The sequence below is a fragment of the Lissotriton helveticus genome, chromosome 9, assembly GCF_964261635.1.
Source record: "Lissotriton helveticus chromosome 9, aLisHel1.1, whole genome shotgun sequence".
NCBI classification, from domain to species: Eukaryota; Metazoa; Chordata; class Amphibia; order Caudata; family Salamandridae; genus Lissotriton; species Lissotriton helveticus.
In genome coordinates this window covers 463,028,934-463,044,351 of record NC_136070.1, presented here as the reverse complement: position 1 = coordinate 463,044,351, position 15,418 = coordinate 463,028,934, and positions in this window count along the sequence as shown.

The window sequence follows — 15,418 nt, the reverse complement described above, 5'->3', positions numbered from 1 at the left end:
CTCTCTGTGTTTGCTTTTGTAAAGCATTGTTGTATAGTGCCAGAGAGTGGTAGTGTAGCATTAAGTAGGGGTTTCTGACTTCCAAAGAGAAAACTAGGCCAATTCTTATATTAGATCTAATGTGAGGTGCAAGATCCGATTTAAAACTAAATTAATTAAATGTTTAACATTACAAATGCTCTAGGTATTAAGATGCTTAAGTGTATATTAAATATTAAAAAACAAAATTAGAAAACAATTGAACAGGAAATAATAAAACATTTAACCAAACAAAGATATAGCATTTTATAGTAAATAAGGTGCAGTAAGAAGATGAAGTAAGTGACACAAACACTGCCTGTGAACAGAATAGTTGCACTCATCCACGACATTTCAGACCATAGGACCGCATATTGTAAATTGCACTACAGCTATAATGTTGAATGGCAATCCAGTATTTTCTTGAAGTTCGCTACACCACATCAAACTTTTCACGTTATTATCTTTATAACATAGCAAAGCATGAATACTAGTTTTGCACAGTCAGGTGTCAACTTTGAGCTTTAACTACATTTCCAGTTTCACTGTTTTATTCATTTAGCAAATATTAGAATATTGTAGGTCTGGACATATCTTTTGGTAATGCAATACCAAATCCCCGCCCTGCCCTAATCTACTCATACTGTTAGACTTAGGTTGTACTCCGTTTGATGAGGATGCGGGATTTAGATCCCCTATCCTACTGGAGAAGGCTGTGGACGACACCAGAGCTAGCATCTTATGCCAATGCAGTAATGTATATTAGGAAAGCAGACATGTCTTCGAAAATTATATGGTTGCAAAAGCTTAAGGACACATTGCTTGACATGGGCCTTGGCCACCTGTGGGATGACCCAATAGGGAACTTGTTTCCAAATAAAAACGAGTACAGAGCACTCTACTGGGACATGTCCAGTTGGAAAACTATGTCTCGGTGAGTAGTAGCTCCCTAACTGGTATTTTTATGGAGCATAAGCTGGTCACAAGGGTAGAAGCTTATTGGAACTTTATCACAAGACCAGGTGATAGGAAGTTATATCACCAATTTAGAGTGGGCACTCTCCTGTTGAACTCTTTCACGGCAAAATGGAAAGAGGCTCTCGATACTCATTGTCCCACGTGCGCCTCTATGATAGAGACAATAGCTCATGTACTGTTTGTGTGCCCAGCATATATTGGTCCGCGTGACAGGTGGCTCAAGCCGATATGCTCTAATCTTGGCACCAGATTTTATGAGATTGCTTTGAGTATTTTGAAAACTAATACTCGCGAAGACATAGCAATTGCCATGGCAAAATTTCTTAGCTGGACCTGGGCATTACGTAGAACAAATCTGGAGGCAGCCACAGTATTCCTACCGTCTTCTTAATTATGTACATCTGGCTGAGCGGCCCATCTCTATGATAGAATCCTGAGTAAATTGTCTTCTATATGGTTTTATTTCTTTTTAACTCTAAGCTATTAAATTATTATGGTTTGGATTCTAATTGATAGATACATGTTAGGAAAATCTTCGATAATGATGATGTTTAATCTTGCACTAAACTATGATTTTATGGCATGGATTTTTATCTTCTCCTTTGGAGTAGCTGAGTGCTATATTAAGACAAACTTTAACATAACATAACATCTTTTGTAATTGATATATATATTTTTTTTTTCTTATGGAATTTAACTGGTATGTTTCTCTTTTTTATCATTTCTACATGCCAACACAATATTTTATGACACTTTTTATGTTTGTATTGTGTCTTTTATGATTGAAATTAACGAATAAAGACTAACTTGACTATGACCATGTTGCAATACCAAATCCCCATCTCTGATCACTCCATTGAACACTAAAGTCATGTCCCCAGTCTACAATAATATTCCAGGAATCGGACACCTTGGTCTTATTTAGGGTCTTTTAAAAGGTCAAGTGCATGCATGTCTTCTGAGTTTGCACACACCATGCCTGTTCAGGACCGGACTGCCCATTCTATTATTCTGGTATCTCCCTGCTGGACTGCAGACTAAAGGGCTGCTGTAAGAGCAGCGTGTGCAGCCTTGATCCAACCACTCACCCACAGCCCCATTTTAATCATGGCCTCCTGCAGCATGGGGCTGGTTTGAACATCATTGCCAGGGTTGATTTTGGCTTCCATTCTTGTCTGGGCATGTTTTGTATCTGAAGATTTTTGAGTTGACAGTAACTCTATTGACCCAACACTGTCCTCAGTTCAAACCCCAACTTCAGATAGTTCCAAGTTCAGACTGATAAGAGTTATAAAGATGCCTCAAAAGAAAGCCTATGCCATACAACTAAATTTGGCTAATTCCATTCTTGATCCCATCACTCCAATGAACAGATGTCCCAGTAACCCTATGAGATTGTTATTCCAGCTAAAATTGTCCATGGAGAGGAATATATGAAATCCACGTCAGTTAGCTTCCCACTTGATAGACCTAGTCAGCTTGATAGTTTCTAGCATTCCTCCTTTATTCAAGAGTCACTTTGGCACAAAACACTAACAGAAAGGGTTTATAGAATATAATTATATAACTCTCTAACTCTCACTCTAACTCTAATTGAGAATCATAATTCTTGTTAGTGGAGCATGAGCTAAACGAACTAAAATGATTTTATGGTCATAACACCAATTTTGAAATGGAACAGACACACTAAAACAGCTATGAGGACAGCAATGGCAGGCGGCCTAGTTATCTATAAGCGTCAGGGAGTTCTGTCGGTGCCACAGTTCTTAAACAAGAATTGTGAGAGATGTTGACCAATTAACTCTAGAAACAGAACATTTCACAAAAATTATCCCTTGTTACGACTTGGGAGTGTCTTAGTAATTGAGACTTACCATTTTTTGTCCTCTAGCACTTAATACAACCACTAGTGTGCTAAATTGTTTTGCAAAAATGTATATAATACACAAATCACACTACACGGTGGACAGTTTCATGTTTGGTATATTCATTGCCATATAACCAACATTAATAATAATCAAGCAATTTTCTTTACTTTTTTGTTTTTTTAAAAATGCTGTCCTTAACACATATCCATACTAATATTATAAAGAGAGAGCCCAAACCTTTGAGGCGGGTAATCTCAGTAACCACAGCACCAATCACAACACCCAATACAGCGTTGGAAAGGGCAGTTGCAGCAGAAGGACATAGGCTATGCAGACGGCCACCATATCATTTTTTATTTTTTTTATTTTTTTTAAATTGTTTTTATTAATTTTTCAAGAAACAGAGGTGTTCATCACAATCATACAGTGCAAGACATACAATTGTACCGTAGGACACCATATACATTTAAAAGGTAAAAGAACAGTACCAGTAAAGTAGTCCCTTGTGGGCATGTCTGCGTTGTTCTGTGGGCGTGGGCTGGGGGCGTGACTAACGCTGGGGGCGTGTGGTACGGCCATCACATCGTGGGCTGTGGGCGTGTGCTGGGGGCGTGACAAATGCTGTGGACGTGACAAACGCTGGGGGCGTGTGTCCGCCTTTCATGCCATGTGAGTCGTACATACAAGCGCCAATTACGTTGCTGCGCAGCATCAAGGGGCACGCTGGGGGCGTGACACACTGGGGGCGTGAGAAACGCTGGGGGCGTGTGTCCGGCCTTCCTGCCAGGTGAACGCAATTGCGCCGCATCAAGGGGCACGCTGGGGTCGTGAGAAACGCTGGGGGCGTGTGCTACGTTCTGCCTTTCATGCCATGTGGGTCGTACATTAATCAGAAGATCGTCTGCTGTGGCCGTGTGCTGGGGGAATGACAAACGAGTTCAGCTGGAGGTCTGGTAAGTAACAGTACTGCAGCCTCTCCTGTGCGCTGTTACTGAACTCTCTCATTCAACAAAATTAGACGCGCCTGCTACCATCAACCAGGGCTCTAGCCGGACTCAGGCGACGGATCAGTACACTAATTACACGCGCCTGATAACATCAACCAGGGCTGCAGCTGGGCCTCAAGCGGGGGAACACGCGCCTGCTAACATCAAACAGGCCTGCATCTGGGCCTCAAGCGGGGGAACACACAAATGAGTGTGTCTACGGGAACAATTACTGCAGCCTCTCCTACTCGCTGTCACGGAACTCTCTCATTAAACGGATTTACCCACGGCTGATAACTCTCTCATTCAACGACATTACACGCGCCTGCTAACATCAACCAGGGCTGTAGACCAGGGCTGTAGCCGGGCTCAGGCGGTGGATCACTACACCAATTACACACGCCTGCTAACATCAACCAGGGCTGCAGCTGGCCCTTCTCCGTCCCTATTTTATTGAAACAAAAAATGTTGTCTACCGCGAGATTTTAAAATAAATTGCCCTTGCCAAATACACACATTACACACATTCTATTTCATACCCGGCCAACGTCAGGACGGGCTGCTTGTATTACATATAATAAAATGACATATACATGGTGAGGATGTACAAATCTCTGTACACATACACAATACATGAAACAATGAAAACGTATTGAGTCAAATGTCCAAAACCCAAAGTTCAGAATATCCTTTATCCTTGTTGTCTATTTTAGAATAACTGACACAAGACATTAAACAATGCCGTCAATGTTTCAACTCTATGGTTGTGTTATTGACTGCGCATCATACCTGGTCTTCCTCAGGACTATAATGATAAAACAGGAGACATCCTTTTAATGTTGCAATTCAAATAAGGAACACAGGATCAATATCCCAAAGGATTATCATTACCCCAACCAGGGTTCACTCAGAATTCCTTCACAACTCCTTTCAATTTGTTCACTCCACGAACCGTCTGGAATTAATGTCAATAGATTTCGAGGTGCACGTTTCATTACGCTGTGATGTGCAATCAATAACACAATCATAGGGTCGAAACGTCGACAGCAGTGTTCAATGCCCTGGGACAGTTATTCAAAAATAGAGAACGAGGATAAATGATATTTTGAACTTTGGATTTTGGGTATTTGACACCATGGGGCCTATTACGATCTCAATCAGAAAGCCTCTGACACTGGGTCGGAGGCTTTACGATCAAGATCGTCGGTTTCATTTCCAACCGGCTACATTCATGATCAAACTTTTGTTTTCATTTGCTCTTTTTTTTATAAAGTGTTGGCAGATCACAGACTGTATTCCTCGTCCGCAGACACCCAGGCCCTTCTGGTAAATCTTTGGTGCATACTGCTGAAGGCGTGCACAGAGGAGGTTTGCAGCCTGTGGCAATCCTCTGCTATGCTCAACTGAAGGTAATGCACAGCAGGAGTTTGCCGCCCATGTTTGGTTAGGCGCAAGGCCTGACCATGGGCCAGGTCTTGTGGCCAGCCCCTGCTGTGACGACCAAAGCTGTGAGGAGCTTGGGTTGGAAATTAAGTACTTCTTAAAAATACCCATAACACTATATATATTTATACACACACACAAACAAATAAATACATATATATATATATATATATATATATATATATATATATATATATATATTTCAAACAAAAGCACCCTGTATTGCAGATCAGTATTACATGACTTCTTGGTTGGTTATATTGGTGTTTTATCTGTTACAGCCCTGAAGAAGCGGCAGAAGCTGTGAAACATATGTTGGCTGAAGAACATTTGTGTTTAAGCCCAAGCCGAAAGTGTAATGAATCATTCGAGTACATCATCGTGAGACACATATGGTGTTTATATGGTTTCTGAACTCTCAGAGTTTACATATATTATATATACATATCTATATATATATATATTTCAAACAAAAGCACCCGAAGCTTGGAGGCCCACTCACTACTTGTTGCAGTTCTTTATTCTGCTCGGAGGCATAGGTCAGCTGCACAGGATATACAGCAGGTTCGTGCGTCTACTCGCACTTGTTCACGGGATGGCAGTGAGGAGTAGCGGCTGGCGCGTTCTCATTTCTAGCTTAAAGTCCCGCCCAGTGGGCGTATGCACTCGCTGCATTGTGGTAGTAGAAGTCTCTTGCGAGTTTTTAAATCTGTAGTGGATGCCGCCGCCCTTCTCCTAATTATACTTCTTACACCTCAGTGGGTTGATGCATCTCCTTAATGCCGCTGTTAGGACATTAGTTTCCCTCACAGACCAACAATTGGTTCCTTGATGCTCCGCTTTAGTAGTGGCGCAGGACCCGCTCTTCCGCGGGGAGGGGCTCTCTGCGACCAAGGCAGGCCGCAAATTATTTCAAACAAAAGCACCCGAAGCTTGGAGGCCCACTCACTACTTGTTGCAATTCATTATTCTGCTCGGAGGTATAGGTCACCAGCACAGGATAGACAGAAGTGTTTCAGCCAATTTTCCCTACGCGTTTCGTGCGTCTTCTCGCACTTGTTCACGGGATGGCAGTGAGGAGTAGCGGCTGGCGCGTTCTCATTTCTAGCTTGAAGTACCGCCCAGTGGGCATATGCACTCGCTGCATTGTGGTAGTAGAAGTCTCTTGCAAGTTTTTAAATCTGTAGTAGAGGCCGCTGCCCTTCTCCTAATTATACTTCTTAAACCTCAGTGGGTTGATGCATCTCCTTAATGCCGCTGTTAGGCCATTAGTTTCCCTCACAGACCAACAATTGGTTCCTTGATGCTCCGCTTTAGTAGTTGCGCAGGACCCGCTCTTCCGCGGGGAGGGGCTCTCCGCGACCAAGGCAGGCTGAAAATTATTTCAAACAAAAGCACCCGAAGCTTGGAGGACCACTAGAAATGAGAACGCGCCAGCCGCTACTCCTCACTGCCATCCCGTGAACAAGTGCGAGAAGACGCACGAAACGCGTAGGGAAAATTGGCTGAACCCCTGCTGTATATCCTGTGCTACTGACCTATGCCTCCGAGCAGAATACAGAAATGGAACAAGTAGTGAGTGGGCCTCCAAGCTTCGGGTGCTTTTGTTTGAAATATATATATATATATATATAGATATATATATATATAATATATGTAAACTCTGAGAGTTCAGAAACCATATAAACACCATATGTGTCTCACGATGATGTACTCGAATGATTCATTACACTTTCGGTTTGGGCTTAAACACAAATGTTCTTCAGCCAACATATGTTTCACAGCTTCTGCCGCTTCTTCAGGGCTGTAACAGATAAAACACCAATATAACCAACCAAGAAGTCATGTAATACTGATCTGCAATACAGATGATTCCCAACACCAATAATCCATCTCACTAGGCTCACTGAGCCAGACCCCCATTTGGGTGACAATGTACATAATTATACATAGCCCTACATTTGTAATGGTATATTGCATTTGTTATATACATATTCACAACCATTGCCTATTTGTCACATATCTAAATTCTTAAACAAGAATCAATAAATCAGTGGTTCCTTTTCCACAGTTGCTCTTATGTCCCACATAAGCTCCCTAATGAGGGAATAGCACTTCCAAGCCTGTTGTCACTTCTTCTTTACTTGGTAAGTATGGCACCTGCAAACCCAATGGTTAATAAGAATGAATAGACTTAATGGTGACCCGCTGAACAATGGTAGTTTGTAATATTTATTTAAAACATTAAAAGAACAATTCATAGGTGAAGTTGGGTTTTTAATACATATTAGGAACAAGGTACGTTTAGAAAGTTGCCTTTTCACTGCCTAAGCTTCTAGAAGCTAATTTGAGTGCTCCCCTTTGAATGAGATGTAAATGCTGCTCCTAGAGCAGCAGGATACAATGGATTGGGAGTGGGGATGTGCTTCTGTTCCCATGGTAGGATGACCAGTTGGGCAATGCCCGGGAACTTATAGGATACAATGTGTTGGGAGTTGGGATCTGCTTCTGTTCCCATGGCAGGGTGACCAGTTGGGAAATGCCCACGAACTTAATTAACTTCAAAGGGGCCTCCCTGTCACGGGGGCCTCCCCGTCACTGTAAGACATTAAATGACACCTGTGAAGGCCCCTTCATTGTTCCTCCAGTCTGCCATACTTCAATCACAGTAGGGAGGAAGCTTCCCCCAAAACTGGTTTGAAGTGACCACAGAGGATGGGTTACTCATTTCCCTGGCCATACTTCTGGGGTGGGCACACAAGAGGAGAAGGGTTTCACCATCTTGGATTTAGGCAGAGAGGTACATCGTGCTATCGCTTGCAATAGGACACACAAGAAATGCTGCAAAAGTGGGCAGGGTAGCCCCGGGGAACTTTTACCCCATAAGTCACGGAGAAGCCACGAGTTACTCCTGCTCATAGGCTGCTGCCAGGCATAAATGTTGAATTTCCAGTACCCTCCTATGAACACTTTCTGGACCTTTCGAACATCAGAAGAGGACTAAACTCGCTGTCTGAGACCTTAGAAGAACCCTGAGCGATTAGACTTGCTTTCCCTCTTGTACCAAGGACAAAGAAATGGACTTCACAAATCTTATGGGAGACCTCCAGTTCAAGCTACAAGGATGCAACAATCTACAAGAGGCCTTCCTTGCAACAGCCCAGTTGACCAGTTCCAACAGGACCTGGCCTGGACACTTCTGTTGCCCTCTGCTGGAATATATCTTGACCCCCCAAGTACTGTTCCTGAGGGCGTGGCACCCTGGGCCAGGGCCGGCCTAAGGCATGTGCAAGCTGTGCACCTGCACAGGGCCGCCAAGCCCCAGGGGCCGCCACGCCAATATATATCCTTAGATACATATTTGCATGGTGGCCCCTGGCAGGGATTTGGCGGCCTCGGGCCCCCTACCTACACTCCCTGCTCAGGGCCTCCGTGAGCCTAGAGCCGGCCCTGTCTGGGCTGTGTCAGAGGGTACTTCTACCAACATCCTGAGAGACCTCAGACTTAAAAACCTTTTGGCTCCAAAGACCTCCTGAAGACCGGGATATAGCTGCCAAGCCGATCCGACCAACAGCTTCACAGGGACCTTGCCTAAAGGCTATCTGACCTCATGGAGCCCTCATCAGCTACAGCTTGCTACTTCTATTTTTGAGACAAAGTCCCAAGGTAAAATCCTTTGACCTGGTGGAACCCGGTTTCTATATTGGACTTGTGCTCCATTGTGGTCGGCTTCCAATCACACCAAGGTACCTGTCTATCATGATCAGTTAACAGCGATTGGCGCTTACCGCTTTTTGGTGCTATATTGTTGGTGCTAAACTTAAAAAGATTATACCTCTATTTCCCCTTATTGAATGTTTGCCGGGTTGGTGTCATTTTATTTGTTAAAATATACTCTATTTTTCTTAATTGGTTTGGGATTTTTATTGTGTTGTGTTTTGACATTGTTACTGTTTCGGTACTGAGTAAACACTTAACACATTGCCTTTAAGTTAAGCCTTTCTCCTGTGTGCCATAGGTACCTTGAGGTTGAGCTCAGGTAAATCTGACCAGTTTCGTGTTATTCTTTCTTGCTCATCCATCTGCATCGGCCAAACTAGGTTGATTTGACCTATCGCAAGTCTCCACGCTGGCATTCAATGTTTTCACACTTGCAGCCGACCCAACCTGTGTCTTCTCCTTTTGCTCCACTTTGTCAGCTCCCTTCCTGAGTTTAGCCCTCAGCAGCTTAACCTTGAACATTACTTATTTTCTAACCTGCATTGTTTTAGAGTTCTGAATTGAGACCAGCACGTCTGTTAACATGGGCTCTTTCACCTTACATGCTCTCCCAGTGTTATTAGATTCCTGTGGCAGGTTATCCTCATCGGCTCATAATTTGTGCCCGAGGAATGTGTATTTGTCTAGGCTCCTTTGCTGGGTCTGTTTCGTGCTCTTAGTCCCATAGTTGGTCTTTATGTCACTTTGGACAAGATATGAATGACCTATCGCTCCTCCAGCATGAATATCCACCGCACTCCCTACTGTGAGGAAGCATAGTATAGTGCAGTAGTCACGCCAGCCTGCTTGCAATGACCCGTCTACCTGGGCCTTGCCATTGTCTCCTCGAGTCACCACAATGGCCTTTCAGTTTTGCCCAGTACACGCATGCGCTGCAGGCGCAGCCACTCCTTTCACAGCTGGAAGGAAGCTCTGCATCTCAAATTGGGTCTTCTCTGCCCACGTATGGTGCCGTAGGAAAGTACTGGTTCCAATACTGCAAGGCTTTGATGGGCCCTGGATGCGAAAGACGAAAGTCCACATCCGCTGAACACCACATTCCACCCCACATCAGTTCTTTTAAGTTTACGGCAATGTGCTCTTCCCACAACAAAATCTGCCAAGGCCCCCCAAGGGCATTCATTCGTAATAAGGATCTGCAAATGGGAAAATAAATAAATCATATAAACTGGGAGACTGTAGTTCACTTTTTGAAATTAATTTCCAAATCTCTCACTTCAGAGAGCTGCATAGGACACAAATCTCTTTTTAAGAACTATTTGAGCTTTTTCTCCAAAACACACTGCATTTCTTTTGTGAACACATTTCACATTATCCAAAAGCTCATACACGAAGGAGGCCAAGGCTGGAAAAGCCTATTTATGACAGGATCCATTTAAACATGAAAAATATTAAACTGTATGTTTCCCTACAAGAGACTGCCCTCCTCTGCCTTTGCACACAGACTTTTCCGGCAAGCATGCAAGGAACTCTCTAAGCTACAAGGACTAAAAGTATCACTTGGATTCCACAGCTCTTGGCACCGTATGGGAACCCCTGGCTTTCTTACTTTTTAGCCAGTGCTTAATTTGTCAAAAAAAATAAAAACTGTGTCAGTCAAAGCACGCTTTATTCGATTTTCAAAGAAACCATAAAAAGCACATACAATACATATACATTAAAATCACAATTCATAGTTAAATATTACAACAAAATATCATATAATTTTACTAAGCTACATCACGTCAGATACTAATAAAAGATACCTTATTCACAATAAAATGTTCAGTGGGACTCGTTTTTTCCTAAAATAAAAGGCTTCTGCTAGGAAACTGGCCACACTAAAGGTGATATAGATGTTGGAAAAAAAAAATGGGAATTGTACTAGCTCTATGTTTCCAATAACCTCCACCAACATTGGTTCACGTATACAGCCTACTGTCCCGGAGTCACTGTTATGGTCACACACCACTTCTAGACCTGTTCTGCTCTCTTTTGTGTTTTTTCTGACTATTGGGGAGCGAGCAGACAGGTCGTTAAATATTCCCCCCGACCCTCCATACATGTTTGTTTGTTAGTATTTAGAGCAACTTTTTAGTTGCGGGTCTTCATTTTGGATGCAAACACAGTTTTTGCATCCTAATAGCTCACCTAACTTAATTGTGTGTGTCTCCCTCCTGTCTACCCAGTCACCACCATATCCCCCGTTCAATAACATTTGTTGATAACACTCTCTGTGCTTTACACTTGATGGAAACATAATAATTAAAGCAATTTATGCTCAATGATGGTTCTCCTAGTGTAAGAAACATGTCTGAGACATTTATTTGCACGAATTGTCTCTACTGAATATTAGCCTGGTCAAGTGCCACCTGTCTGCCGCACGCCATAGTGAGCACAGCCTCCAGGTATGGTCGAATGTGCTTGTTATGGGACATATACCAGATCGAATTATAATATTCTCACAAGAGGCGAATATTGTTATACATTTATAAACGTATTGAGCAAAGCAACCTGCAGCATCCTTGATGCAGTTCTTTTCAAACAAACCACTCCCTGCGTTTTTGAACTGTGTGAGAATGCGCGATAGAGCAATGTCTCGTTCCGCGCTTACTCCCACAGTTTTGTGAGACTCAAAACTTAAGAGAACTATACTCTCACATGACGCTTGTAACGCTGCATTGTAACAGCGAATCACCATAGAATCCTTCTCATGTACGATGAATTAGGTTTACAATAACAAATCTCACCTGCGTGCCCTGCATTATGTGCGCATGCGCGACGGAGTAGTATTTTGCTTTGCTGTTTGCTCCGACAGTTTGTCCAGTAGGATGCCCCGTATGCCTCGTCCGCCTCATTAATTACCGTTTGGCGGCTACTTAAGAGCAGAGGGCTACCTTGCGAGTGCCTCCACTTCCGCTTGGCCCACAGACAGAGGTACCGACGGACAGGTGAGTGTCCTCTTGGACTCTCCTCATTTTAGCCAGGCAGTGTAGATGAGAGCAGCTCAGTCAGTCTCTGTTTAAGTAAGGGGACTACAAGCGGTCTGATAAGTCCTCATTTCTTTTAATATGATTGTGATCTAGAAGGGGTCTTTGATGAACCAAACTCCTTGATACTGAAAGGGCTCCTAATTGAGGATAGCCCTAGTAGCCGTCTTTGGACCTTTCCAGTCCCCCTCACTAGTACCACTAGACTGTTTGTTTTTTATAAAATTTCCAATACACATAATTGAATGAGAGGTTTAAATACCATCATAAGGTTTTTCATAGGCATTCCTGAGTGTCTGTATTAGGCTATCTTCAATGCGACACATGGGTAGCTACGTTAGATGTGAACTTAGTTTGACAGTTGGGTACATATCACACGTTCGTTGGGTTGGTATGTAGAGCAATTGGCTTGGGCACTATAGAACTGTGTGTTTACTGTGTCCTTTTTCTACAACACAGAGCGGGGCCTCATACTCCCGAGCGGTTGCCGGGTGAGGTGAGGTCTTCACCCACACAAAGCTGGGTGAGTATCACGTTGAGGAAATGCCTCGAAGTGATAAAGCTATTATGCTTTTTTCAAATATGCAGAATGCAAATTATTCATGCAGGTGTGTTTTGTCTATACAGTCTCTCTGTATGCAGGTGGTTGTGTATATGTAATTTAGTGTTGTTGTACAATACTTTTTTGTTTATTGATAGGAAGAAGACAAGCTTCTCTCCCACCAGTGGACGTCTACCGTTAAAGTTCCTGGTAGATATGTATCTTTCTACTAGTAATCTTATCGCTGTTTTTCACTTAATTAAACAATTGTAGTTATGGCTGCAGTAGCTGATTTACATTTAGGTCCTGAAGAATGCCGGGGAAAAGCCCCTATGGCTGAAACATGTTGACCGTACTGCACTAGCGCCACAGGGTAGTCGTTCTACCAGGCGCGGTTTTTATCTCTTGACACACAGACTTCTGTTTATACGCTCTCTCAGAATCGGTGTAGTCAATTTTATTTAACACCTCCACTTGAGCACTGCACATTATTTAGTCCACTACATGGTAAACATTCTTAGCTAGTTTTCTGACATCCAGTTCTACACCGGCACTATATGGCCGGCTGCGATATGGATCGATCTGCAATTCCCACATGACGTAAACTCCACCGAAAGGGTGGTCTGATGGGAATTGTACTAGCTCTATGTTTCCAATAACCTCCACCAACATTGGTTCACGTATACAGCCTACTGTCCCGGAGTCACTGTTATGGTCACACACCACTTCTAGACCTGTTCTGCTCTCTTTTGTGTTTTTTCTGACTATTGGGGAGCGAGCAGACAGGTCGTTAAATATTCCCCCCGACCCTCCATACATGTTTGTTTGTTAGATATAGATGTTGCCCAGCATCTGAAGGTAAAGTAAGGCAGGTCTAACTTGAATAAAACCCGCCTCCCTCAGCACGGGTAATAGATGTTTTTTCCTAGCAGCAGAATAAAACTCACAGAACATCATAAAATGCGTGGTATCCTGCTCAGAAAATTTATCACACTCACAAGGGGGTGCATCCTTCGGATGTTTCCATGAAGGATAATAGCCTAAAGAGAATTGGATTAGATTGAACCTGAATCTTGTTAATAAAAATCTGTGAAGGGGTCTTGTGACAAAGCTCAAATATGGTTCCAGGGTTGGGGTAGTAATTAACATGGCATGAGCTCTTATAGATGGTTTCATCATTTCCCTCCCCTCTCTACTAAGGCGGACCCTTTCTGTAAAATGGACTTTAATCCACTTTACATCCTCTCTCTTAATGTTGCGAGGAGATGAGAAAAGTTCCACTCTACCCAATGCTGAAAAAGTAGTTTTTAAAAACTTCAACCAGGGTATTTTCATGGCATGGTCCAAAGACATGACGTCCTCCAGAATAAGATGGTTTAAGGTTAATTCTGGATTCAGCCATGTCCTGGCCCAAAGTAAGAGAGGTGCCAAATTCAGCTTATCTGTGATATAACCCAAACCTACTTCCTCATGGATAGAGAATGTGGGGGTCGATTTTGGCACTGAGAGCAATGTTCTAAGTAGCCTGTTTTCTACCCTTTGTATGTTTTCTTGGGTAACATAACCCCACAGGGCAGCCCCGTAGGAGGCAATGGGGATGCACTTGGTGTTATAAACCTTCAAAAGTGCTTCCATTGGCCTGGCCCCCAACCTTTTGGTGAAGCCCAGCAACGCAGTTGTTGACCGTGCCAGGGCTAAGCTCTTTGCCTTTAGCTGTGGGGCCCAAGACCCCCGTTCGTCAAAAAGGACCCCCAAGTAGGGAAAAACCGGGACCCTGGAAACCACCTCCCCCTTACATTTAAAGGTTTTAGATTTTAATTTCCCTCTCTGCTTCCCCACTATCATAGTGTGAGATTTTTTAGCATTTACTTTCAGGTCGAGTTTTTCCATGAAGGAGCCAAAAGAATCCAGTAATGTCTGCAGACCGATGCCTGTACGGGCAATCAGTACCGCGTCATCTACGTATAGGAGGGCCGGAATCGGCTGACCTCCCGCCCGCGGCACATCTGCACCCCCTTCCTCCAGCTGTTTTTCCAACCCATTTATATAAATGGTGAAAAGGAGGGGGGCCAGAATACACCCTTGGCGGACCCCTTTCTCTGACCTGAAAGTCCCCGTACATCTCCCCTCATTTGTAACCCTTACTTTGGCAAATAACTCCTGGTGTAGAGAGGCTAAAAAAGCAACCAGGGAAGAGTCTATCCCCATCTCAAGTAGGATTGACCAGAATTTGGACCTATTTACCAAATCGAAGGCCGAGGAGAGGTCCATAAAGGCCAAGTAAAGGGAACCCTCCCCGGCCACCACGTATTTGGCAATTAGAAGGTGCAGGTTCAAACATTGGTCCAGGGTGCCTCGTTTCTCCCTAAACCCATATTGTATGTTTGATAGCCCTCCGCAGGTCTCCAGATTTTCCCTGAGTTTAACCAATAAGACTCTGCCCAGAATCTTGATGGCAGAGTCCAGAAGGGAAATGGGTCTATAACACCCCGGGTCATCACGTTTTCCTTTTTTTAAAATTGGCACTATGATGGAGATTGCCCAGGTATTTGGAAAAACCTTATCATTTGCTGCCCTAAAGACTTTAGTTAATATCTTTGACCAGGTTTTCGGAGAGTATCTATATAGGTCCGCAGGTACACCGTCTGCTCCCGGGGCCTTATTTTTTGATGTCTCCAAAATGGCCTTTAAAACTTCCTCCTCTGAAAATACTATCGGGGGGGCGGCCTGCGCTATCAATTGGCAATGCTGGACTATACCATTCTTCTCGCCATAGATATCTTTAAAGTGACCCACCCACTTCTCGTCTGGGATAACACAGTCGGTGGCTACATT